This window comes from Vicugna pacos, chromosome X (assembly GCF_048564905.1).
Source record: "Vicugna pacos chromosome X, VicPac4, whole genome shotgun sequence".
Taxonomy (NCBI): Eukaryota; Metazoa; Chordata; class Mammalia; order Artiodactyla; family Camelidae; genus Vicugna; species Vicugna pacos.
Genome location: NC_133023.1, coordinates 70,982,499 through 71,008,351, shown reverse-complemented (window position 1 = coordinate 71,008,351; position 25,853 = coordinate 70,982,499). Strand labels below are relative to the sequence as shown.

Here is a 25,853-nt window from a genome sequence, read left to right as displayed (position 1 = left end):
CCAATTTTACCCTCATCTCCCTTTGCCTCTCTTTGTTTTTCTTTCTATGTCTATGCTGATTCCATTTATTCCCAGAGAGTTTCAGTTATACCTATGAAGGACCCCAAAATCTCTGTATCAAGTCCTCCTTATCATTTGAGCTTCTGATATAATTTTCAACTTCTGCTGCTTCTTGCTACTTAGATAGGTTATTAATAAACTTAACAATTCCAAAACTTAACATATCATCTTTCTTTTAAAAACAATAGTGTTATATATAAAAAAAAAACCAAAACACAGGCCCCAAATGACATCACCTGAGCTAAAACTCATGATACCAAATCTAGATTTAATACCTGATCTAATTGCAGTCTCAACTTCTCCCAGAAATGTAATCTCAATTGACCAGTCTAGAATTTTCTGTCATGCATCACTAAGGTCATCTGTCACATGGGTCCTCTCCATTCCCCTGAGGAAGAAGAAGAAATCTGCATAATAAAACGCCTGCCTTCCCTTACCTGCCCCCGCCTCCAAAAGATGTCCTAGCCTAAAAATAACCCTTTCTTTTATTTTAATACCTTCATGCCCCACCCTCCTCCTGCCTATGAAATTGTTCCATTTTGTACAACCCCTCAGAACTCCCTTCTAGTTGCTGGATGGGATGCTGCCCCATTCATGAATCATTGAATAAGACAATTAGATCTTCAAACTTACTTAATTGAATTTTGGGGTTTTAACACTAGTAAATAATAATAAAATGTCAGTTGTCATTCTAGGTGCTTTCCATACAATAAGGCATTAAATTCCCAAAACAACCTTTTCAAGTAGGTACTCTTTTTACCATCACTCCCATTTTACTGATAAGGAAACTGAGGCACAGAAAGTTTCATTGACTACCCATTGTCATACAGCTGGTAAATAGTAGAGACAGGATTTGAGCTTGAAAAATCTAGCACTAGGATCGTTGTTCTTAACTACTTCATTTTGCTGTATTGCATAGTTTCCCTTACCATTTTCTTTTGATTTTATCTCCATTCCCCTTACATCAACCCTTGTCATCATTTTTTTCCTTTTTCTTGTCACGCCTCACCTCTTCCCACATCAGATCAGTTGCTAAATTATCAAGTCTTGTATTTCTACCACTTCAGGCTTGTTTTTAATTTTGTGAGAGAGTGGACTCAATTTGTCCTCCTGACTCCAGCCTTTCTCCATTCTAATGCAGGGGTGGGGAGATTAATTTTCCTATAGCACAGCTCTAATGGAGTTTCTAACAAGTTTCTTTCCACTTATAGAAAAACAAAAACAAAATAGACTCTTACTGCTGAAATTCATGGCTCTCCACAATATATAACTCCAACTCACTTTTCTAAGCTTATTTATTGTGTTCCTAATACATGAGATCTGTACCTTAGCCATGTTGGACTGCTCAGTCCTGTCTATGGTAACCTCCTCATCTAATTCTATCCCTAATTTCATAGTTACTCATTTTTTAGTCCTTACACACAGCAAATATAATCTGGCTGTTATTCCCTGCCTTTCCTAATTGCAACTCTGCAACTAGCACTATTGAGCTCCAATATGTAGGCTCAATCTTGCCCATTTTAGGGACCAGAACCAAACAATCCTAATGTTATATGAAGAACGCTGTTTTGTGGTTAAAAAAATAAACAAGCAATAAATAAATAGGAAAAGAAATAGAAGTAGCCATTAACAAATAAAATATTAAATATTGTTTATAATTTAAAAATTAAAATTAAGATAATAGCTAAGGAAATATGAGAGAGTAACCTTCATTAATTTGTGATGGGAATTTTTTTTTTTACTATATCACTATAAATTTTATTCAGAAACCCATCTTTGTTGGTTTTTTGTTGTTGTTTTTAAAAATTCCCATAATGAACTAGTTTGGTCAGTCAACTACACTTTCTAGCAAATATAGGGTAAAAAATGGCTTGGCTCAAAATTGCCCAGATCTTTCATGATCTCTCCACCACCTCCTGTGGCACTCCAGTCCCCAGACCCTGACTTCCATCTATGCTTCTTGCAACAGTGCCGGTATAAATACCACCACAGTTCTCCAGAAATGGGTTTCAAATGCATGAAATTGCAGAAACCTCCTCGTTTACACACTCCCTTTTCATACTGGTGATAGCAGGCTTCTCTGAAGTCTGTCCTATGGGAGAGCTCAGCTTGGATGGGCTGTATGCTAAACCAACAGTTATTCAAATCAATAGCAGCCTTTTCCACATCTTCTTCTGGATGAAACTTGACATACACGTATCCAATTAGGTGATCTCCAAAGTTATCACAGATAGTCTTCTCTTCAACTTAAATATACTTTTCTATTTATGCAAAAACCTCTTCAAAAAAATTCATCATTGTGTACCTGCATTTCGACATTACTCACAGCATAGCACAAACTGTCAGTAGGCAATGAAGAGTATTGAAGTTTAGGACAATAGTCTGCTCAGTTTATTGTGCAACCAAGAGCATCTGTCTCCATGAGGACATGTTCCAATTCTGAAATAAAATGAACAGTTGACTTTGTGTTTCTTGGTGCCGAAAAGGGAGACCAAATAAATTCTCTCCCATTCCCCACCTGCCACTGGCCAACACTGCTGCCCGCGCAGTTTTGACCTGCTATGAAGGGAATTTAAATTGGCACAACCTTTGGGTAAAGCAACTGATCAAAAGCCTACAACAGAAAACAAATAGGAAAAAGAAAACTTTAAATATTCATTACAATAACAATCACTAAGTTAAGTATAGTATATCCATTCTATTGAATTATTTATACTTATATGTATGAGATAGATTTTTAAGATATATTGCCAATTGAACAGGAAAGGTTGCAGAATGTTGAACACCATATTTGTATCAACATATACAGATAAAACATCCAGTACTCTGTATTTCTATGATTACATTTATGGATACATAAATACAGCAAAAAAACACTTATAATATTAAAATTATATTTTAAAATGCTTATATGCTTTGTTGTGGTTGATCATATTCTAGGACAACGTTTTGGATAATCAGAAAATACACAAAGATGTATCTAAATTTATGTGTTAATTATAATGTGGTAACTCTAAGGTCCAATATTAGTGCAATGTTAAATAAATTTTGGTACATACATATGGTGCTTTGAAAATCATATGTAAATGTTTATAACATACTGTTATATAAGTAAAGTAGGTTATAGTTTACATAGTTTACATCTCTGGTGTCAAACACAGGGCCTGACACTGACAAGTGAATGTTGAATGAATACATGTGCCTATATTATAATATTATTTGGAAAAAAAAAGATAGTATGCATGCTCAAAGTTTAGCAGGATGTTGACTGAAAATTCAACAGTGATTACTGATGGGTTATAGGCAGAAGAATATTTTAAATATCACCCCACTCACATATCTCTTTCTCAAACAGCTATTTGCTGTGGTAGAAAGAATAACAGTCCCCCGAATATGTCCATGTCCTAATTCCTGGAACCCATGACTATGCTTTCTTCATGGCAAAAGGACTATACAGACGTGATTAAGGTTAAGGAAATGGAGGGAAGATTATCCCAGATTAACCAGGTGGGCCCTACCTAATCGTATGAGTCTTTAAAAGGAGAAAACCTTTCCCAGCTGTGGTCAAAGAGAGACATGTGACAATGTAACTGTCAAAGATTTGACATTAATGGTTTTAAAGATGGAGGAAGGGGGCCACAAGCCAAGAAATGTGGGTGACCTTTAGAAGCTGGAAGTGAATTCTCTGCTAGAGCCTCCAAAAAGGAATGTAGCTTTGTTGACAGCTTGATTTTAGTTCAGTGAGACCCATGTTAGATTTATGACCCATAAAACTATAATAAATTTGTGTTGTTTTAAGCCAGTAAGTTTGTGGTAATTTGTTATGGCTGCAACAGGAAACAAACACATTTGTTGAATACAAATTCAAAGTATAGACACACAAAAAGAAAAAAAAAATCACCTTTAATCCCACACTCAGATATAAATACCATAACAGTATGATGTATATAACATTTTCCTTCATAAATATAACACATCTCCATAAAAGGCAACTTCATTCTTCCAGTTGCTCAGGTCAAAACTTCTTGGGGTCAGTATTGACTTTTTTTCTTTTCTACGCCACATTCAATTAGTCAGCTTTATATTTGTAACAATCTGACCATTCTCACCATCTCCAAATACTATCTGGTCCAAGCCACCAGGAGCTCTCACTTGGCTTGTATTTTGATAACCTCTAAATCTTCTCCCTGCATCCATACTTTCCCTGCTTGTCTGTTCACCATACAGCAGCCAACATGATCCTTTACAAATATGTATCAATCACCTTCTAAATGTGTCCTCTCTCTTTCAGAATAAAAGCTAAATTCCTCACAGTTGCTTAAAGTCCCTAGAAAGATATGGTCCTCGGCTGCTTCTCTGATCTCATTTCCTGTCACTGTTGCTCTCAGTCACTTCACTCCAGCCATACTACCCTCGATGTTTCCCTCTCCACCCCAAAAACCAATCATGTTAGTAAAAAAAGGACCTTTCCACACTCTGATTCTTTGGCTTAGAATGTTTTCCTAAAGGTGTCTGTATGGCTCAGTTTCATTTCCCTTGGGTTCTGGCTCAAATAGTATCCTATCCCCGTGGCTTTCTAGGACCTCCCTCTATAAAATAACACTATCCTCCTCATATTGTCTATCCCCTTACCTTGCTTTATTTTTCCTCATAATGCTCATCACTTTCTGAAATAAATTATATATATTTCATATCATACATGAAATTGTATATTTATATGCATTTTGTTTTGTTATGTATCTTACAAGCATCTGTATGTCTTTTCTTTTTTTTTCCAGGATATGAAAAACCATAGATAACATACATCTTTTTCTCTTATGTTTTTGAAAGAACGTGTATATAATAGGATCTGTGCCTAACTACTTTTGTAAGTGTACTTCTTTGAGTTTGAGGCTATTATGTGTATTGCCACTGTGAGCACTCTTGTTGGTGTGCCTTGTGTAGGGGTTTTTGTTTGTTTGTTTGTTTGTTTTTGCATTTATCCTTCTTGATGTTCTCTGAGCTTCTTGTATCTATGGTTTTGTGTCTGACATTAATTAGGGGGAAATTCATTACATGTATGTTACATCTTTTGTAGTTGTACCACAGCCCTTAGATATTCTGTTCTGTTTATTTCAGTCTTTGTTTTCTTTGTTGTTCAGTTTTGGAGGATTCTTTTGAAATATTCTCAAGCTCAGCGATTCTTTCCTCAGCCATGTCCAGTCTACTAATACGCCCATCAGAGATATCCTTCATTTCCGTTACAGTGTTTTTAATTGTTAGCATTTCTTTTTTGGTTGTTTCTTAGAATGTTGATCTTTCTGTTTACATTGCCTATCTGTCCTTGCATGTTGTCTACTTTATCTGTTAGAACCCTTACCATCTTAATTATAGTTGTTTTAAATTCCTAGTCTGACGATCCCAATGTCCCTGCTGTGTCTCGTTCTGATGCTTGCTCTGTTTCTTTAAATTGTGTTTTTTGCCTTGTCTGAATCTGTGCCTTGTAATTCTTAATTAATAGCTAGAAATGATGTACTGGGTAAAAGGAACTGCTGTAAATAGGACTTCAGAAATGGTGGTAAGGTCTCGGGGGAGGGGAAGCATTCTGTAGTACTGTGGTTAGGACTCAGTCTTTTAATGAGCCTATGCCTCTGAACTTTGAGCTTCGTGATGTTTCTCAGCCTTTTTCTTTCTCCCTACTTAGGTGAGACAGGATGGGTAGAGTGGGCTAGAGTTGAGTATTTCCCTTCCTGCACATGGAAGGCTAGAGCTGACTGAAGTTGGGTATTTTCCTTTGACCAGGTCAGTTAGGCTGTGATAAAACCCCAGCAGGTTTGGCTCCAGTTAACTTGTTTCTCCGAGGGCAGACTTGTTAAAAAGACAGAGTGCTCTGGCGCATTTCAAAATGATTGCTTTTCCACTTCTCCTACTGGAAGCACAAGGGAATTTCTCTCTAGTATTTACTGTGACAAACTGTTGAAGCTTCTGGAAGTAAATCTCACAAGATTTTGGGCACCCCCTCCTCTGACTGGGTCCCCTGGGATTTTTCACTCTCAGTTATTCACACTGAGCATCTAGCAATTCATCAGTTACAGTACAGGTTTTCCTACCCTACCACTGTTTCCCTTGTTGACTTCTGCTCATGAGCCTCTGCTCTGGTAACCTGTGCCTCCTTGTATTCACTTGTCTGTCTCTCCAGTTTAGGGGGCAGCAGTTTGTCCTGTGTCTTCTCATCTCTTACAGATCCAAGTGGAGTTGTTCATTTTCAGTCTGTTCGGCTTTTTATTTGTTAGCACAGAGTGTCAACTACCAAACTCCTAACATGTAGAATTGGAAACTGAAAGTCATAAAGGTTTTAAGAACTCACTCCAATTGCTTTATATCCCGATATCCTCATCTGTGAGATTTCTTAAATTGCCTTTCAATAACATGAAATATGTCAAGAATTTATGTTTTCACAGAAAGTACATGGGTTAAACAATCTTAAGTCTGTGTTTGCAATAAGTCCTTTTGGATATCTTCACGTATGAATGAAAACTTGATGGAGTATAAAATTCATGGATGATAACTTTCACTCCAAAACTCTATAAACCTTGTTCTATGCATCAAATACCTGTATTATTTTAACATTATCTATTTGTATAATTTTATAACAATACTATACATTTTGATCATAGTGGCTTGATGATACATTTTAATAGCTGCTGAAGTGGGTCTTCGCTTCATTATTTGCATTTTTTATCATTTTATTGGACGTACTCAGGCACATATTATTTTATATAATCTTTGAAATTATTTTAAATCAATTTTAATAATTCCAGCCCCAAACACTTGTATTCTAAATAAAAATGCATTAAATTCATAAATTAATTTTATCAGAATTAATATTTTCATGGTATTTACTTCCATTTTAAAAACATGAAACTGTTTTCTAGTTGTTCTGATATGATTTTATGTTCTTCAATTTGATTTTTTGATAAAGGTTTTATTGAGATATAATTCACAGGCTATACAATGTACCCATTTGAGTGTATTATTTAATGACTTTTAGTATGTTCACAAGAGTTGTGTAACCATCACCATAATCAATTTTAGAATATTTTTATTATCCCCCAAAGAAGCATTATGCACTTTAGCTGTCCTCCTGAAATCGTCCCCATCTACCCAAGCCTCAGGGAACCATTAATACTCTCAGTCTCTATAAATCTGCCTATTCTGAATATTCTGTATAAATAGAATCACATTATATATGACCTTTTGTAGCATGTATCAATATTTCATTTATTTTTATTGCTGAATAATAATTCCATTAAATGGACATGCCACATTTAGATATCCATACATCAGTTGATGGATGTTTAGATTGTTTTCACTTTTTGGCTATTAGGAATATTATGAACATTCATGTACAAGTTTTTATGTGGACATATGTTTTCATCTCTCTTGGATATATAACTAGAAGTAGAAATGCTGGGTCATATGGTAAATCTATGTTTAAAATTTCAAAGAAGTGTCAGATAGTTTTCCAAAGTGCACCATTTTACATTCCACCAGCAATGCATAAGAGTTCCAATTTTTCCACATCCTTGTGAACATTTATCTTTTTATTATAGCAATTCTATTGGTTGAAAAGTAGAATCTCATTGTGGTTTTGATTTGCATTATCTTAAATGATGACTTATGTTGAACATCTTTTCACATACCTATTGCCCATTTGTATATATTCCTTTGAGGAATTTTTTGCTCATTTTAAAATTCCATTATTTTTAATTTTAATATCAAGTTGTAAGAGGTATGATTTTCAAATATCTTCTCCCATATTCTGTCTCATTCTGTGAGTTGTATTTTTTCTTTCTTGATGGACTCATTTGTAGCACAAACATCTGATTTTGATGAAATCAAATCTATTTTTTTTTCTGGACTAGTTCACAGTAGGTGTAGAAGAGTCTCCATTAGTAAAAGAGTGTGAATTGTGTGAATACTTTTCAAACTTCTGCTTGTGTCATATTTAATAATGTTTTATTAGTCAAAGCAATTCACATGATCAAGGTGAAACTGAAAGTGTAGAAAGATAAACTTAGCTTCTTAATGGGAGGAGCTGAAAAATATTGTGGCTTATTTTGGCAACTATCACATTCTTAGTTAAGTGAAACTTCTACTGTGATTTTTCATTCCACAGCTAGCACCCAGAGCTCTGAAACTTGCCTAAGCCCAGTTCACAGTGTGTTTTTGAACACTAAAAATTAGGCTTTTCAATTTAAGAGTCAGCTGTACAATTCTATTGCCTTTGGCTAGTCTCTAACTTGCTTATCCTATTACCTGCTACTAAGAATGCAGAATGCCACCCCAGACCTAACACTTTCCTATCACCATACCTTTTTTAGGAAACCTAACTTACTCTAGCTTGTCTTCTATTTATTTATATACTGTCTTTGCTACTAGATGATAAATGACCTTGAGAGAAAGGATCATATATTACTTCTCTGTCTCTGACAGTCTTGCACAAGACCCTGTCTTTTGTCTTTTCTCTGTATTTGTAGAAACCACTGAACCAGAGCCCAGATTCTCATTGTGTTTTTGTTTCTTTAGCCTTGCCACACTTCCAGGCATAAGATTTGGCTATGTAGGTGTTCCATAAGTCATTTACCACAATTACACTTCAGATTGATCTATGGTAGTTATAGATTTCACATATCTATGGAAACTTAATTGAACAAACTGGTCCAGTAAGAACATCTGATCACTGCATCATTGAATTTTATGCTCTATTGCTCTACACATGTATTTGCAATAATCAGCTTATTGTACTTATTTAGATGAAGGCATGTGAAAAAGCTTTAATGAATAGGTTTCTATTTCCATTTTTCTTACTGGAAATTTGTTCATTATTAGTTGCTAACTATTCTCTCTTTCTCTCTCTCTCTCTTTCTCTCATTGTTATTAGTCCTTTTTAATACACAAATTAACCTATATTTGGCTAGTATGAGCCCCTTCAGGTTGACTTCTGTGAAGTTTTTTTGACATGATCCTAATAGTTTTTGATAGCTTAGTAGCTTTCAGACATAACAAGATGTTCCAAACTCGTTTTGTACATTTCTTAATCCATACTGAAATTAGCTATGTCTCTAATAATCCCTTCTTTTAGTTGAACATGGTATTTATAGACCCCTCTCTTGATGCTAGGAGTGCTCATTGAAGCTAGGTTGGTTGTTGCTCCTTTTTATTCTCTAAGACCTTTATACAATATTAAATAATAGGTCTGAAAAGTGATGAACTTTGTCTTGTGTCTGATTTTAATGAGAATGTTTCCAAAATGGTAGCGTAAAGGATAATGCTTGCTGTATATTTCTAATAAATTATCTTAATCAGGGTAATGAAGTTTCCTTATATACATATTTTGGTAGAGAACCTTTACCAAATTAGATGAAGTCTCTATCTTTATGTTTTGAAAACAAAATTTTAACATGAATATGTCTTGAACTTTAATGAATGCTTATATATATTATTACAATCATATATGTTCTTCTGAAATCACTTTATATGATATACTGGATTAATGTATTTTCTGACCTTAGAAAATCTTTGCTTTTTGGAAATAAACTCTAGTTGGTCATGATAAATATATATTTTAACATGATAGAAAATTATATTCATTTATATCTTGTGTGGAATTTTTATATCTATATTCACAGATGACATTGGTCTATAATTGTCTTTCTTGTACTGGCTTTTTTTCCTTACTAATAAATTAGGGTACATTTTTCTACTCTCTGAAAAAGTTTATATTATGTAAGGATTATCTTTTTTTTTTGTCTGGTAATAATAATCTGGAAATTTTGTGTGTACTCTTTCAATTACTGCTTAAATTCTATTGATTTTCTATTTTATTTTTGGTAAATTTACTAGTTTATTTTTTGAGATATTTGTCTCTTCTACTTCCAAATATTGGATAAATTTGTTCATAGTATTGTCTAATGAATTTTTAATATCTATACTGGCCTTCAGGTTATACTCTCCTTTTGTCCTTAATTTTACTTATTTGTATCTGCATCTTATCTTTCTTAATTATCAGTATTTATTTTTATGTCTTTTCAAAGAACAAGGTTTTGTTTTGTTGATATTCTTTATTTTTAATTAATTATTATTTTTATCTTTATAATTTTCCCTTTCTTTTATATTTAGGTTTAATTTCCATCTTCGTGTCTTTAAGTTGAATGTTTTAATGATGTATTTTCAAAATGTCTTTAAAAAAAATAAATTCATCCATAAATTGCCCTCTAAATAACAATTTAACTGCATCCCCTAGATTTTTTTGTAGTGTTCATTACCACTGAGATCTATATATTGTATAATTTCCCATATAATTTCCTCTTTAACTCATGATTTATTGAGAAGGACATTTTAAAGTTTCTGAGTACTTTTTAACCATCTTCATATTGTGATATTTTATTTACTTGCATTGTGGTCAAAGGACATTATGTGCATTATGTAAGCTTTATGACTCTTTGCACTTCCTTTTGACATCATTCAAGGGCATCGCTTACAAAGTATACTGACAAGACCATTGTTTCAAAACAGACATATTTCAGTTGCCCTTAAATTTTTTTCTTCCTGTACTTGCTTATGGTTGCTTCACATTTGATCACCACGGATTAATTACTTTGTTTTCTTTCCATTATCAGTTCTGTACCCAATATCTATCTTTATGAAACTGTAAAAAAGTAATACATGGGAACCTCAATTAAATAGAATCAGGATATGAGAAGGGGGTATAGCAGTACCCAATAGGAAGAAGAAAGACTCCTCTTCTTTCCTGGCAACAACTCAGCCAATGAAAACCCATAGACTCTTGTCTACTATTGCCCTCCCAATTTCCTTTTCCCCTTTATAAATGTTCTCCTTCCTTTGCCATATGGGGACTTGTACGTGGCTCACCGTGGTTGCTGACCCTGAATTGCAGTTCTTAGCAAATCCTGAAAATTCCATTTTTGCTGGATAAATAACTAGCAGTCTGTTTTAGGCAACAGAACTGAACACGTTTGTTCCAGGGTTAGTGGATAAATATGTATTATAGGTATTCACTATTGATGAGCATGTATTATTACTGTTTGCTCATGGAAGATGCAGAAAAAGCTGTTGAGGAGACTGGGAGTATTAGATGTAGTCTAATTTAGTGTGTACAGGCTTGGGTATTGAAATTAGACAGATCTAGATGAAACCTACAGGCATATCTCAGAGATATTGTGGGTTCAATTCCAAACTACCACAATAAAGGGAATATGGCAATAAAGTGATTCACACAAATTTTTTGGCTTCCTAGTACACATAAAAGTAATGTTTACACTGTAATGTAGTCTACTAAGTGTGCAATAGCATTATGTGTAAAAAGAAGTGTACATCTTAATTTAAAAAATAGTTTGTTGCTAAAAAATGCTAACCATCATCTAAGCCTTCAGCAAACCATAATCTTTTGGCTGGTGGAAGGTCTTGCCTAAATGTCGATGGCTGTTGACTGATCAGGGTGGTGGTTACTGAGGTTGGGGTGGTTGTGGCAATTTTTAAAAATAAAACAACAATGAAGTTTGCTGCATTGATCAATTCTTCCCTTCAGAAATGATTTTTATGTAGCATGCAAATGCTGTTTGATAGATTTTATCCACGAAATCGGAATCAGTCCTGTCAAACCCTGCCACTGCTTTCAACTAGGTTTATGTAATAGTCTAAGTCCTTTGTTGTCATTTCAACAATCTTCATGTCATCTTCTCCACACGTAGATTCCATCTCCAGAAACCCACTTTCTTTGCTCCGTAAGAAGAAACTCATCTGTTAAAGTTTTATAGCAAATATAATAGTTTTTAAAAGTTGGAAACATTGTGAAAATTACTAGAATGTGACACAGAAACATGAATTGAGCAAATGGTATTGGAAAAAATGGTACCAATAGACTTAATCCATCCAGGGTTGCTGCAAAGCTTCAATTTGTAAATATCTTCGAAGCACAGTAAAGTGAAACACAATAAAATGAGGTAAGCCTGTATATCATTTGCTCTTATTAGAGGTATGATGTTGAGCAAATCACTTTAACACACTTATTCTCATAGGAGGGTTAAATAAAAAAATGTATATAAAGTGCTGGGCAAATAGTTAAGGACTCAGTAAGTGTTCACCAAGCTGAAACAAAAACAACCAATGAAAATTTTAGAGTGAACCCAGATTTCACAGCCCTGTTGAGAACGGGATTGGTTATTAATCAGTTGAACTTTACTTTTCATAGCTAAAAATGTATTTGTAAACTATTTATACTTTATAAAATGAAAAATGTAGGTAATGACTACAACAACTCAGACTGGAAAGCAAAATTCCCTTGATTTTATGTGTTTGAATTTTTCTTATCAACTCTGCCAATGTTGAAGTCACATGCTAGCCTTCTTGGGTTGGTTTTGCATTCTTGATCATTCACTCAATAAATAACAATTTATGTATCTACTATGTACCATGATTGTATTGTTTGTGACCAGTAAAATGTTGCATAAGATAGTGCCATTGCTTTCAAAATATGCACGGGTTTAGTAGAGGAAGCAGATATGTAAACAACTAATGATAACAAAAGTTGTGCAAATAACTTGCTATAGAAAGTGCAAGTGACAAATATTAAAAACGTTGTCCTGCGTCATGATAATAATTAGTGTGAAATAGTAAGATTCATAAACTTTATCTTATGTACAATATTAGGAGGATAGAGTAAGACATGGGGAAAATGGTGCCACCTTGATCTCGTATCCACAGTGGGATAGAAGAGACAGTGCTTTGTCTGTGTGATGATGAGCCCTACTTTTCTCTTCTGTAAATTGGGATAATAAAACTGTCATTTCAGTATTTATTTTGAGAACTGATTCTTTCACCCAACAAATATTTATCAAATTCTTCTTCTGCCAGGCAGTGTGGTAGGTGGTGGATTAAATAAGACACTGTAAATAATGCACTTGATGCATGGCAGGCCCTCAATAAAAGATGATGAGATAAATGGGGCTGTGAGTGGCAATAATCAGCTAACTATAATAACAGCTATAACTTATTGAATATTTTCTATGTGATACACATTTTATCACTTTTGAATACTGACAACGACCAATGGAGACAATGAGATGTATTTGAAGTGCTAGTGTAGCACTTTCCTTCATCATTTGGAAATGTTTCCCATAACTCTAATATCAATTTTAATAATATTATTCATTATATTATCATATAAAATCATAGAATAAATAGTGTATTATATTATAACTCTATTCTTACATATTAATATAAAGACATTAATAATATACTCTTTATTTATATTAATACAATATTTATATTATAAATATTAAGATTTCCATTATACAAGTGAGTGAACAGAAAGGTGAACCTTTTTTCCCTAAAGTAATTGGCTAAAAGCACTGGTTTGCTGAAGCTGAACCTAACATTTTTTCTCATGGAATGCACTGCTTTTGATAAAATTTTTAGCCTCTTAACTAAAGACATAAATTCCAGTGGAAAGTTTAGTTTCATTTTTTAGGAGCATAACATTTGGGATAATTGTTAGTGGTTACAAATTCCTATCAATTTTCTGTTAAATTTGCTATTTAAATGGATGATCTAGAGGAAAAGTAACTGGGAAATATAATTCCTATCCAACATTTTCATTGTTTTTAGCCACTATTATCTTGTTTATTGGTTTGTTTGCTTTTCTCCATATTTTTCAAGTACAAAATTTAAAGTAATTTCTAAACAGAATGGAAGCTATTTAACATTGTAGAATGAATTATCTCTTTTTGAAAATCTTTCCCTCAAATATACTGCTACTAATCTTTTCTTTTTGCATGTAGGAAAATCAAAGCCTTTTATACAGCATGTTTAATTTTTTAAAAATACAAATATTAGTCCAAAATATTCACATTTAATTGTGTAAGTTAATTTTAATTAAATTATAATTTCAAGATAAATAAAAGAATATGTAAATGTCAGATATTTGCACAAGCAAAATTAAAGAACTTTCAGGATCTCTGAAGATTTCCCCCATATTATTAAAACACTCTCTGCTAGAAACAAATTATTATCAAAGGTTTTCCGATTTTCTTGTGGTTCCTGAAAAATCCATTGTTATGTGATTATAATATTTAAGGGCTCTAAATTAAATGGTGACACAAGATTAATTTTAAATCCCAATTATTACAAAACAAAAAAGTATCAGCAATCAACTTCCTTCACTAAAATTGAAATGTCATCACAAAATATTCAGAGTTTATTTGATTATGAATAATAAAGTCATTAATTATTTGGAGCATGAGTTGGCTAACATTTTCTGTGAAGAGTCTGATAGTAACTATTTTAGGCTTTGTGGACTTCATGGTCTCTGCCAAGCTACTGCTCACCTCTGCCATTGTAGGGTGAAAGTAACCAGACACAATACATGAACAAGTGGGCATGGATGTGTTCTAGTAAAACTTTATTTATTGATACTGAAATTTGAATTTCGTATAATTTTTATGTGTTCTAAAATACTCTTTTTTTATTTTTTTCAACCACTTCATGTAAAAATTATTGATAGATCAAAGGCTATATACAAACAAAGGAAGGCCAGATTTGGCCTGCAGGCTCTAGTTTTCTGACATCTTATTTGGGTGACTTTCACTCCCCATAGCAGGATACTCTGTATTGAATGGAACGGCAACTGATGGGAATTGATATAAGATCACACAATTAACCATCAATAATTAACCATCAATGATTTCTAAGGATGTCAGCATCTCAAGTTATAATCAAGAATATAGTGGAAATATGTCTAGAGTCCCAAGGCTACCAATATCTCCTTTATCAAGACACAAAAGCCTAATTGTCAACTCCTGTTTTTCTATGGAATGGCAAGGGTAATAGAAACTCCTGTACCATTTATATTTTGAGTACAGCTACAAATTCAAATTTTCTCCTCAAGGTATTTTAAGAATCTGCCAACATACAGAAAAATTAACTGATTAAAATACCCTTTTCCCCCAACTTTCATGAAAATGTTAATAAGTGACATAAGTAATAGATGAACAGTATAGAAGAGAATAAATTACAAGTTTAGAAATATCTGCAAGTAAGTCACTTGATTGAAAAAAAAGCAGAGGGCTAAGTGTGAACATATCTGCATCAAAACAACTGAAAAATAGGAACCTTTATGCAACAGAGATAGAAGGGTCTTTTATGCTATGTACTGATCAAGAAAGTCTAGTTTTGTTTATTATTTCCTTTATTGTGCAGAAGCTTTTAAGTTTAATTAGAAAAACAACCTGTGGAATGGGAGAAAATATTTGCAAACAATAGGACTTGCTAGGGATTAATTTCCAAAATATACAAAGAGCTCATATAGCTCAATATCAACAAAACAAACAACCCAATCAAAAAATGGGCAGAAGATGTAAATAAACATTTCTCCAAAAAAAAGACATACAGATGGCCAACAGGCTCATGAAAAGATGCTCAGCATCGCTAATTATTAGAGAAATGAAAATCAAAACTACAATGAAGTATCACCTCACACCAGTCAGAATGGCTATCATCAGAAAATCTACAAATAATAAATGCTGGAGAGGCTGTGGAGAAAAAGGGACCCTCCTACAGTGCTGGTGGGAATGTAGTTTGGTGAAGCTGTTATGGAAAACAGTATAGAAATTCCTTAAAAAACTAAAAATACATTTACCATATGATCCAGCAATCTTACTCCTGGGCATGTATCTGGAGGAAACTCTAATTTGAAAAGACACATGGACCCAAATGCTTGTAGCAGCACTATTTAGAATAACCAAGACATGGAAACAACATAAATGTACCTTGACAGATGACTGGATAAAGAAGATTTGGGGTGTGTGTGTGTGTGTGTGTGTGTGTGTGTGTGTGTGTGTGTGTGTAATGGAATACTACTCAGCCATAAAAAAGAATGAAATAATGCTATTTGCAGAAACATGGATGCACCTAGAGTTGATCATACTATAAGTGAAGAAAGTCAGACAGAGAAAGACAAATATTATATGATATTGCTTATAAGTGGAATCTAAAAAACATTATACAAATGAACTTATTTACAAAGCAGAAATAAACTCAGACATAGAAATCAAACTTATGGTTCCCAAGAGGGAAAGTGAAGAAGGATAAATTTGGAGTTTGGAATTAACATAAAACAGACTAGTATATATAAAATAGATAAACAACCAGGACATACTGTATAGTACAGGGAACTATATTCAATATCTTATAATAACCTATAATGGAAAAATATCTGAAAAAGACATACATATATGTATAACTTAATCACTTTGCCGTACACCTGAAACTAGCACAACATGGTAAGTCAACTATATTTCAATTTTAAAAAATTTAAGAAGGACTAGTTTTTGTTGCAGTGATAATTCCAAAATCCCATTGACTTAAAGCAACAGAAGTTTACTTCTTGTTCATGCTGCAGGACTACCACAGGTTGGCTGAGAACTGAGGTCCATTTTGTCTTTACTCCAGGATCCAAGCTAAAAGAAAGCTACCATCTAGAATCCTGATGGTCATTGAGATAAAGGTGAGGAGAACATAGAAAAATCATATACTTCGTCTTAAAGCTTCCACTCAGAAATGAAACAGTGTATCTCCTCACATTTCATTGGTTAAAGCTATTCCAGTGGCCATATCTAATTTCATGTGGATGGAGAAGTACAATCTCTTACAACTGGAATGAATGAGGAGAACCTGAAATACATGGTAAAAAACAGTGACTACTATCCTGCCCTTCTGTTCACAAAAGATTCAGCTCATTCCCTTCCTTCACACAGAATATTTTCACCACAACCCCAGGGAGGCCAACACAAAAATCTCATCAAGTGACTGGGTCAACCTCTCTGAATCCCAGATCTCTGAGTTAGGCACAGTTAAGCCCTATATCAGATCCAGACATGACTCTTCCTTATGTGAAGAGAAATTAAAGTATAAAGAAAAATTATCTGTTTCCCACACATACTCAATTTATGACGGTCAAAAAGAGGCAAGATAATACCAGTAAATACCTTCATTTGGAAGGTGGGAAGGGGAAGGATGGGAAAGATACACATGCTGGCTGTTAAAGCTTTCACCTAGACGTTATCAGTTCTGCTCATATTTCATTGGCCAAACCGTCATGCGGCTGTACAAAACTTCAGGAATTGGGGAAAATGCAATTCTAACGTCACCCTGGAAGGACGGGAGTCTGAAATAGGTGGTGTGGAATACTAATGATTACTGTAAATTATTTACAAGGATATCTGAAACCACAATATCAAAGTAAAAAAGGAAGAGTCTCAGTAACTTGTTTTTTTTTCCCTATTTTCTGAAATGCAAACCTCACTTGTCAGACTTTTGATCAGACCACAAGGAGAGATGATAAGTTTACATCATTATGTCAGCCAGTCACAGGTGACTTCTGTGCAGCATTTTTATATCCTACATTAGAAGTAGTATAGACAAAAGAATAGGAATTGTGATAATTACAACAAAGGAAATGTCAAGTTTACAGTGCATCATAAATTTATTTTTCAAGTTTAGAAGAACCTCATATTTTCCTCTCCTTTGCTTTAATGTATTTTGTTTATATTTCTGAATTTTCAAAGTTTATAAAACAACACTACATAAAAATCATTTGAGATCTTTGTTCTGTATGCAGCTTTTAGGCCTTATTCCTTATTAAGGCTGCAGTGGGTCTCAGAAATCTACACTTTTAATAAGCATTCCTGATTATTTTGAAGTAGGTGTTCTATGCAAACCCCATTTATAAATGAATGAAATGGAGTAGCTAGATTAAAAGTAATCCAAGAATTTCTGAATTATTTTGCAGTGAAAATCTATAGTAATAATAAAATTTGTATTTCATATACATAAATAAATAACTTACAGAACATGGCATAGTTCATGGTGAAATAGATAAATCAGTTACAAGTAAAATTAATTACTTACTGGAAAAAATGAATCACGTTTTGAATCTGATATATTAGCTGTTGAATTAAATATATCACCTTCTGTATCAGATACATCATGTAATTGAATAAGTTATATAATCTGCTGAATTAGATGTCCTACTTGAATCTGATACATTGCCTTTTGAACCAGAGACATAACCTTCTAAATTAGACACATAACTTGCTGAATCTAAGATATAATACACTAAATCAAAGTTACCACCCACTAATTCATGAGTATTGAAATAAATCTATTCTCAGGTTGCATATGTCTTTAAAGAACTAGTGCATGTCCTATATCATTCTTATTTTAGATTTTATTTGAGGAAGCCCTTAGAGACTTTCATTTTGTTTTAATGCTTTAAGAGTGTGATCAGTTTTCTTTTACTTGGTGTATTTAGGGCTACCAGTATCCAGAGAAAGAGGAGGTAAATTTCTGCATGAATTATGGAAATACATATTTTTAGCTAAGGAGTCTAAACAAATGCATTATTTAGTGAGTTCCATTTACTGTTGCTCCTCCTGTGCTATGCAAAAACCATATCTAAAGTGTAGAAACTGAGCAGAAACTTACCTGCTAAATGAAGTCTGTGTAAACTAGTGATATTTTGGTGGTCTGTAAAGATCCTCTCGGTAGGGTTGTGGCTGATTTAAAACTCAGACTGAATGAGAATGCTGCTATTATTTGATCAATATATTTAAATATATGGATATGTTTTTCATGTGGTAAAAATCATATTTGAAATAAATATGATTGTAAATTCAGACTTCATGCATTTGGCTAGAATACAACCTATGCCCTGTATCTGTTGGTGTCTGTATATCATGCTTAATGGTCTTCCAGTTATGTAGACGACCTAGGCTTAGCACAAATCTCAATAGAATCCTGTTATTCTTGTGTAATTTTGGTAGTGTAGAAAAATTAATTTAACTTTTTCATTTTTCATTTAAATCAAATGATTTCATTTTCATTTAAATCAAATGATTATAATAAATATTTTCCCAAATATATCACCTGCTATATAATTATTCTGGCATGGTCAATGTTTAATAATTTATTTTTTAAAACATTATTTTAAAGAGGAACCATGAACAACTTTATGATTAAAAACTAATTTTAAAGCAAGTGAAATAATTTCACCTTCGTGTACTCCCTTTTCACTTTTGCTATAAATTATTTTTTCTAGAAAAAATTAAAAACACAAATAAGGCACTTTAAAATTAAATCATGCAAAATCTCATGACTCAGAGATTACCACTGTCATTACTCAGATATTGCCTATGAAAATACATACACTAAAAATATTCCTGAAGTCATTTTAACAGACCTCAGAATCTGAGATTTATTTAAAGCATTAAAACTCTGCATGTTTATATTTAGTAGCTTAGTTACTTCTCATGGCAGTCTTATGAGTTAAGATAGGAAAGTCTGGTATTGTCTCTTCCATTTTACAGATGAAGAAAAAGATAGAGACACATTTTCATGTTGGCATATTGGAAACATCTTAAGTAGGTTGTTTGATCTGTTTAAAAAATATACATGATTAAAGTATAAAAAGTCAAAAATGCATCATTCCTATTTTACAATCAACACGAATACTCTTCTTTCTTCATCAGGTTTTGTGCCTTTAAAAAAATATTCTACTTAGTTTCTCTATAAGTGTGAGAATAATGACTTTCTCCTCATCTTTGCTGAATTAATTCCATAAATCTCCTTAATTTTACCATAACTCTACCTCATTTCTAGAAATTCCCTTCAAGCCTATGGGTTCTCTGAACTCTTATATTCCTTGAGAAATGTATTCCTGGATCTATATCAAGATTAGGGAAGGCCAGAAGCATGAAAGATTAGCATCCAAAGTACTAGTGGAAATATTCATGCACTCTTGTGGGTTGTTTTTTCCAGGAATGACAAGAGAGTAGTACATAATCTACCTAGATTTGAAATAAAGTACAGAAGTGAATCAGTCAAACTTCAGATAAAGGCAACCTTGGATCCATACTGCCAATGCTTTCTCCAGTTAACCTCCCTCTTGGAAGAAACTTGCATGGTTTGATTTAATCAATTACTTTCCTGTCCCATTCTTTATCGCTCAAGGTTAATATTGAAGTTGCACATCAATTAAGTGTTTGAAAAAATCCTTAAATTCCAAAAGACAAAAAACTACAGAATGCTTAAGTATAATGATGGGTCAGCTGGAAAGAATATTCTAGTAAGAGTCAGAAAAACTGGTTCCCAATGTGGAATTTATAACTATACAACCTCAAGGAAGTCACTTCACATTTCCTGCCTTAATTTACTAAATAGAATTAAACATTGAATCCTCCCAAGCATTAGATTGTAGGATATTATGAAGATCAGTTATGTTCCACTATGTAAGGATTCTGAAGTTCTTAGAAGAGAAGGGAGAAAGTACATAAGTACAAGGACTATTTTTAAAAATGACATGGCAGAAATAATAAAACAGTATCACAAAGCTTCAGGTGGAAAGCAGATTTTCATAAATTCTGTTGTTCTGAGTTGTTATAAAATTCCTCATCTTAATTTTTCATGGAAGGAAATATTGATTTAGAGACAGAATAAGCACCTGTGTGACTAGTGCTCAGAGACAAAGGAGGTATATGGTAAAAGACAAGCCCAGAGAAAGAGACCTTGGAAAGGTCTTCGAAGCCATGATAAGGATATTGTTCTTTAGCCTAAGAAGCAATTGAAAGTCATTGAAAGGTTTTAATCAGAAAAATTAAACAATCAGATTTGCATTTTATAAAGCTCACTCTGTGTGCAGTGTGGAAAGTTGGTTTGTGGTGAACAAGAGTAGATACAGTGAAATTAGTTAGGAAACCACTGCAGCAATTTAGGTGAGAGATGATGGGGAATATTGCTGTAAATGACAGAATTTCATTCTTTTTTATGGCTGAGTAATATATGTATATATGTATACATATACACATCTTCTTAATCCAGTTGTCTGTAAATGGGCACTCTGGTTACTTCAATTTCTTGGCTATTATAAATAGTGCTGCTGTGAACAATAGGGTGCTCCTATCTGTTCGAATCAGCGTTTTCATTTCTTTTCAGATATATATCCAGAAGTGGAAGTGCAGGATCATCAGGTAGTTCTATTTTTCATTTTTTGAGGAACATTTATACTGTTTTTCCATAGTGGCTGTACTAACATCCCTACCAACAGTGTACAAGGATTCCCTTTTCTCCATATCCTCTCCAGAATTTATTTGTAGACATTTTGATGACAGCTATTCTGACGGGTGTGAGATATCTCATTGTTTTGAATTGCATTTATCTGATAATTAGCCATGGTGAGCATCTTTTCATGTGCCTGTTAGCCATCTGTAAGTCTTCTTTGGAAAAATGTCTATTCATGTCTTCTGTCCATTTTTGATTGGATTGTTTGTTTGTTTCTTTGTTTTGATATTGAGTTCTATTTGTTGTTTGTATATTTTGAATATTAACCTATTGCTGGTCACAGCATTTGCAAATGTTTTCTAGTTCCCATTTGTTTCTTTTTGTTTTTATTTCTTTTGCCTAAGGAGACTGATCCAAAACAATATTGTGATGACTTAATGGCAAAGTTTTCTGCCTGTGTTCTCTTCAAGGAGTTTTATGGTTTTCATTTTTACATTTAGATGTTAAACCATTTTGAGTTGATTTTTTAATATGGTATGAGGGAATGTCCTAATCCTTTTGTTTTACATGTAGCTGTCCAGTTTCTCCAGCACCAGTTGTTGAAGAGACTACCTTTTTTTCCCATTGTGTATTCTTGCCTCCTTTGTCATAGATTAGTTGACCATAATGTGTGGTTTATTTTGGGCTCTCTATTCTGTTCCATTGAGCTATGTTCCAGTACCATACTGCTTTAATTACTGTAGTTTTGTAGTATACTCTGAAGTCTAAGAGTGTGATACCTCCAGCTTTTTTTTTTTAATCAAGTTTGCTTTGGCAATCCAGGGGCTTTTGTGGTTCCATATGAAATTTAGGATTATTTACTATAGTTCTATGAAAAATGACACGGCTTTTTGATAGTGGTTGCATTAAATCTGTAGATTGCTTTGGGAAGTATAGCCATTTTAACAATATTAATCCTTCCAATCCAAGAGCACTAGATATCTTTCCATTTCTTTGTAACATCCTCAATTTCCTTCATCAGTGTTTTATAGCTTTCATTTACAGACAACTGGATTAAGAAGATGTGTATATGTATACATATATACATATATTACTCAGCCATAAAAAAGAATGAAATTCTGTCATTTACAGCATTTTATAGGTCTTTCACCTCCTTGGTTAAGTTTATTACTAGGTATTTTATTCATTTTGATGAGATTTTTAAAAGAAATTGTTTTTCTACTTTCTCTTTCTGATATTTCATTATTAATGTATAGCTATGCAACAGATCTCTGTATATTAATCTTGTACTCTGAAACCTTACTGAATTCATTTATTAGTTCTAATAGTTTTTGGGTGGAGACGTTGAGGTTCTCTATATAAAATATCAAGTCATCTGCAAATAGTAACAGTTTTACCTCTTCCCTTCCAATTTGGATGCCTTTTATTTCTTTTTCTTATATGATTGTTGTGTCTAGGACTTCCAATACTATATTAAATAAAAGTGATGAGAATGGGCATTCTTGTCTTGTTCCTAAATTTAGAGGAAAGACTTCCAAGTTTTCGTCATTGAGTATGATGTTGGCTAGGGGTTTGTAGGAAATGGCCTTTTTTTATGTTGAGATATCTTCCCCTTATACCAACTTTGATGAGCGTTTTTATCATGAATGGATGTTGAATTTTGTCAAACGCTTTTTCTGTCTATTGAAGTGATCATGTGATTTTTATCCTTTCTTTTGTTAATGTGATGTATCACATTGATTGATTTGTGGATACTGAGTGATCTTTGCATCCCTAGAAAAAAATCTCATTTGATCATGGTATATGATCCTTTTTATGTATTGTTGAATTCAGTTAGCTAATGTTTTGTGGAGGATTTTTGCATGCATATTCATCAAAGTTATTACTCTAATTTTCTTTTTTCGTAGTGTCCTTGTCTGGTTTTGGTATCAGGGTAATTGTGGCCTTGTAGAATAAATTTCAGAGTTTTATCTCCTCTTCAAGTTTTGGAATATTTGAGAAGGACAGGTATTAGTTTTTCTTTATATGTTTGGTAGAGTTTTCCTTTGAAGCCATATGGCCCTTGACTTTTGTTTGCTGGTAGGTTTATTATAATTACTATAATAATAATAATAATAATAATATAATAATATAATATAATAATAATAATAATTATTATTATTATTACATAATAATATTATTATTTTTTTATTAATTAATAATATTATTATTATTATTATTACAAATTCAATTTTATTTCAAGTAGTTGGTCTCCTCAAATTGTTTCCTCTTGGTCTAGTCTTGGCAGGCTGTATGTTTCTAGAAATTTGTCCATTTATTCTAGGTTGTCCAAATTGTTGGCATATAACTGTTCATAGTATTCTCTTATGATTTTTTTTTAATCTCTGTGGTATTTTTTTAATCTCTGTTGTTACTTCTCCTCTTTAATTTCTGATTTTATTTTGGTCCTCTCTTCTTGGTTAGCCTGGCTAAAATTTATCAATTTCGTTTATCTTTTCAAAAAAACAGCTTTTGGTTTCATTGGTCTTTTCTATTGTTTTTTTCAACCTCCATTGTATTTATTTTCTTTCTGATATTTATTATTTCCTTCCTTCTACTGACTTTGGGCTTTGTTTATTCTTCTTTTTCTAATTCTCTTACGTGGTAGTTTAGGCTGTTTAGTTTAATTGAGATTTTTCTTATTTCTTGTGAAGGGCCTGTATCACTATAAACTTCCCTCTTAAAACTGCTTTTGCTGCATCCCATACATTTTGGAAAACTGTTTTCATTTTCATTTGTCTCAAAATATTTTCTGATTTCCTTTTTTATTTCACCATTGGCTCATTGCTTTGTTTTGTTTTTTAGTAACATGCTGTTAGTCTCCATGTGTTTGTGTCTTTCCTGTTTTTCTTTCTGTAGTTGATTTCTAGTTGCATACCACTGTGGTCAAAAAAAATACTTAGTAGACTTGTGGTTGCCAAGGGGGTGTGGGGTGGGAAGAGATACACTGTGATTTCAAAATTGTAGAATAGATAAACAAGATTATACTGTATAGCACTGGTAAATATATACAAGATCTTATGGTAGCTCACAGAGAAAGGAATGTGACAATGAACATATATATATGTTCATGTATAATTGAAAAATTGTGCTCTACACTGGAATTTGACACAATATTGTAAAATGATTATAAATCAATAAAAAATGTTAAAAAAAAGAATGTAAAAAAATGCTTAATATAGTTAGTATCCTTCCCGGAGCATCACTCCAGGGATAATAGGAAGGTCGACCCTAACAGGTGACCTCAAATTGAAGATTTTCAGAACCAATTTTTCAGGCTCCGGAAATAGCCATTGAGAAAATCTCAAAGTAGATTGTTTTTCCCAAGCTCTGGATCAAGAACATCATCTCCACCTATTCTTTTTCCCCTTAAAATCTTTCTCTTCTCTAAGGGAAAAGAAAGCAAAACATTCTTCGACCTTTTAAACAAACTGCACCCCAACTTTTTTTTCCCTTTTATTCTAAGGCTGATGGAAGATTCTTGCCTCAATTTACCCAAGTCTTCCTCTGTTATGGACTCTCTTTCAAACTGTGTCATAGTCCTATTAACCCTTACTATTTTCTCAACAAGTCAAGGACAAATCCAGCACCTCATTGTACCAGTCTTCCAAACCCTGGCCACATTAGTAGAGCTGTCTGATTGCAAGTTATGTCAATATTGTGCTCTGCTTATAAGGCCCTGCCTAAAAGGGAGGAGCTTGTACAATCACTAGTAAAACAAACAAACAAAAAATGCAGTTTTTATGTGAATCAAACAGGAAAAATGGTGTCTAATTTACACCTGTTAAAGTAGATTAATACTCTCCATCAGATAAATGAAGCTCATCAGTTTTATTGGATTACTCTATTCCCAGGATTGGAAGACTGGTTTTAAGAGGATATGGGGAAGTGTACTTAGGTTTCTTTTCTGCACATTCATACTTTTTTCTAATGGATATTCTTCTCTCCCTTTGTGTATCTCTTACCATGCAGCTATTAAACTGAATTTTCTCTTCAAAGCCATCAACATAACTTTTAATATGTAAAAATTCCTGTAAAATTTTTTACAGGGAAAATGGAGGTGATCAGAATATGCCACCCCAAAATATGCTGGATTGGCATAAGATTATTTTGAGCTGAAGACAAGTGAAAAAAGGAAGATACAGGAAAAACTCTCTTCCCACCTCCTATCTGCCTAACAGCAGGCATAAATTTTCTTTATTAAGGTATCTCCCTTTCATAAAAGAACAACTTTGGCACCAGAGGTGGAGATGGCACTGAAATGAGTGACTATAAACAAAATCTTAATAGATAATTCATCTTTCATTAGCTCCCCCATATACTTATCTTCTCACAATTTGCTGCCCATGAAGCCCAAATTACTCTTCCTTTGATCAGTTCTCCACAATTTATCTCCCTTAAAGATGGTGTATAAGTCCACTTCCCATCCCCGCTCCAAGTTTAACTGCTTCATTTGGTCTTCATTTCTTTTTATGATGAAGGCTTCCGTGTATATTAAACAAAATATTAGCATCAAATAAAATTTGTATATATTTTCTTCGATTAATCAGTCTTTTGTCAGTCTAATTTTTAGGCCTCAGGCCAAAAAAATGTAAGTATAGAGGAAAGTTTTTTTCCACTTTTACAGTGGACTAAGCCAA

At 33.2% G+C, this 25,853-nt stretch overlaps 1 pseudogene; it reads right to left on the bottom strand.

Moving 5' to 3' along the window:
* Window positions 1-1,905: 1,905 nt before the first annotated feature.
* On the bottom strand, window positions 1,906-4,257 carry LOC102530246 (splicing factor U2AF 35 kDa subunit-like; annotated as a pseudogene).
* Window positions 4,258-25,853: the final 21,596 nt, after the last annotated feature.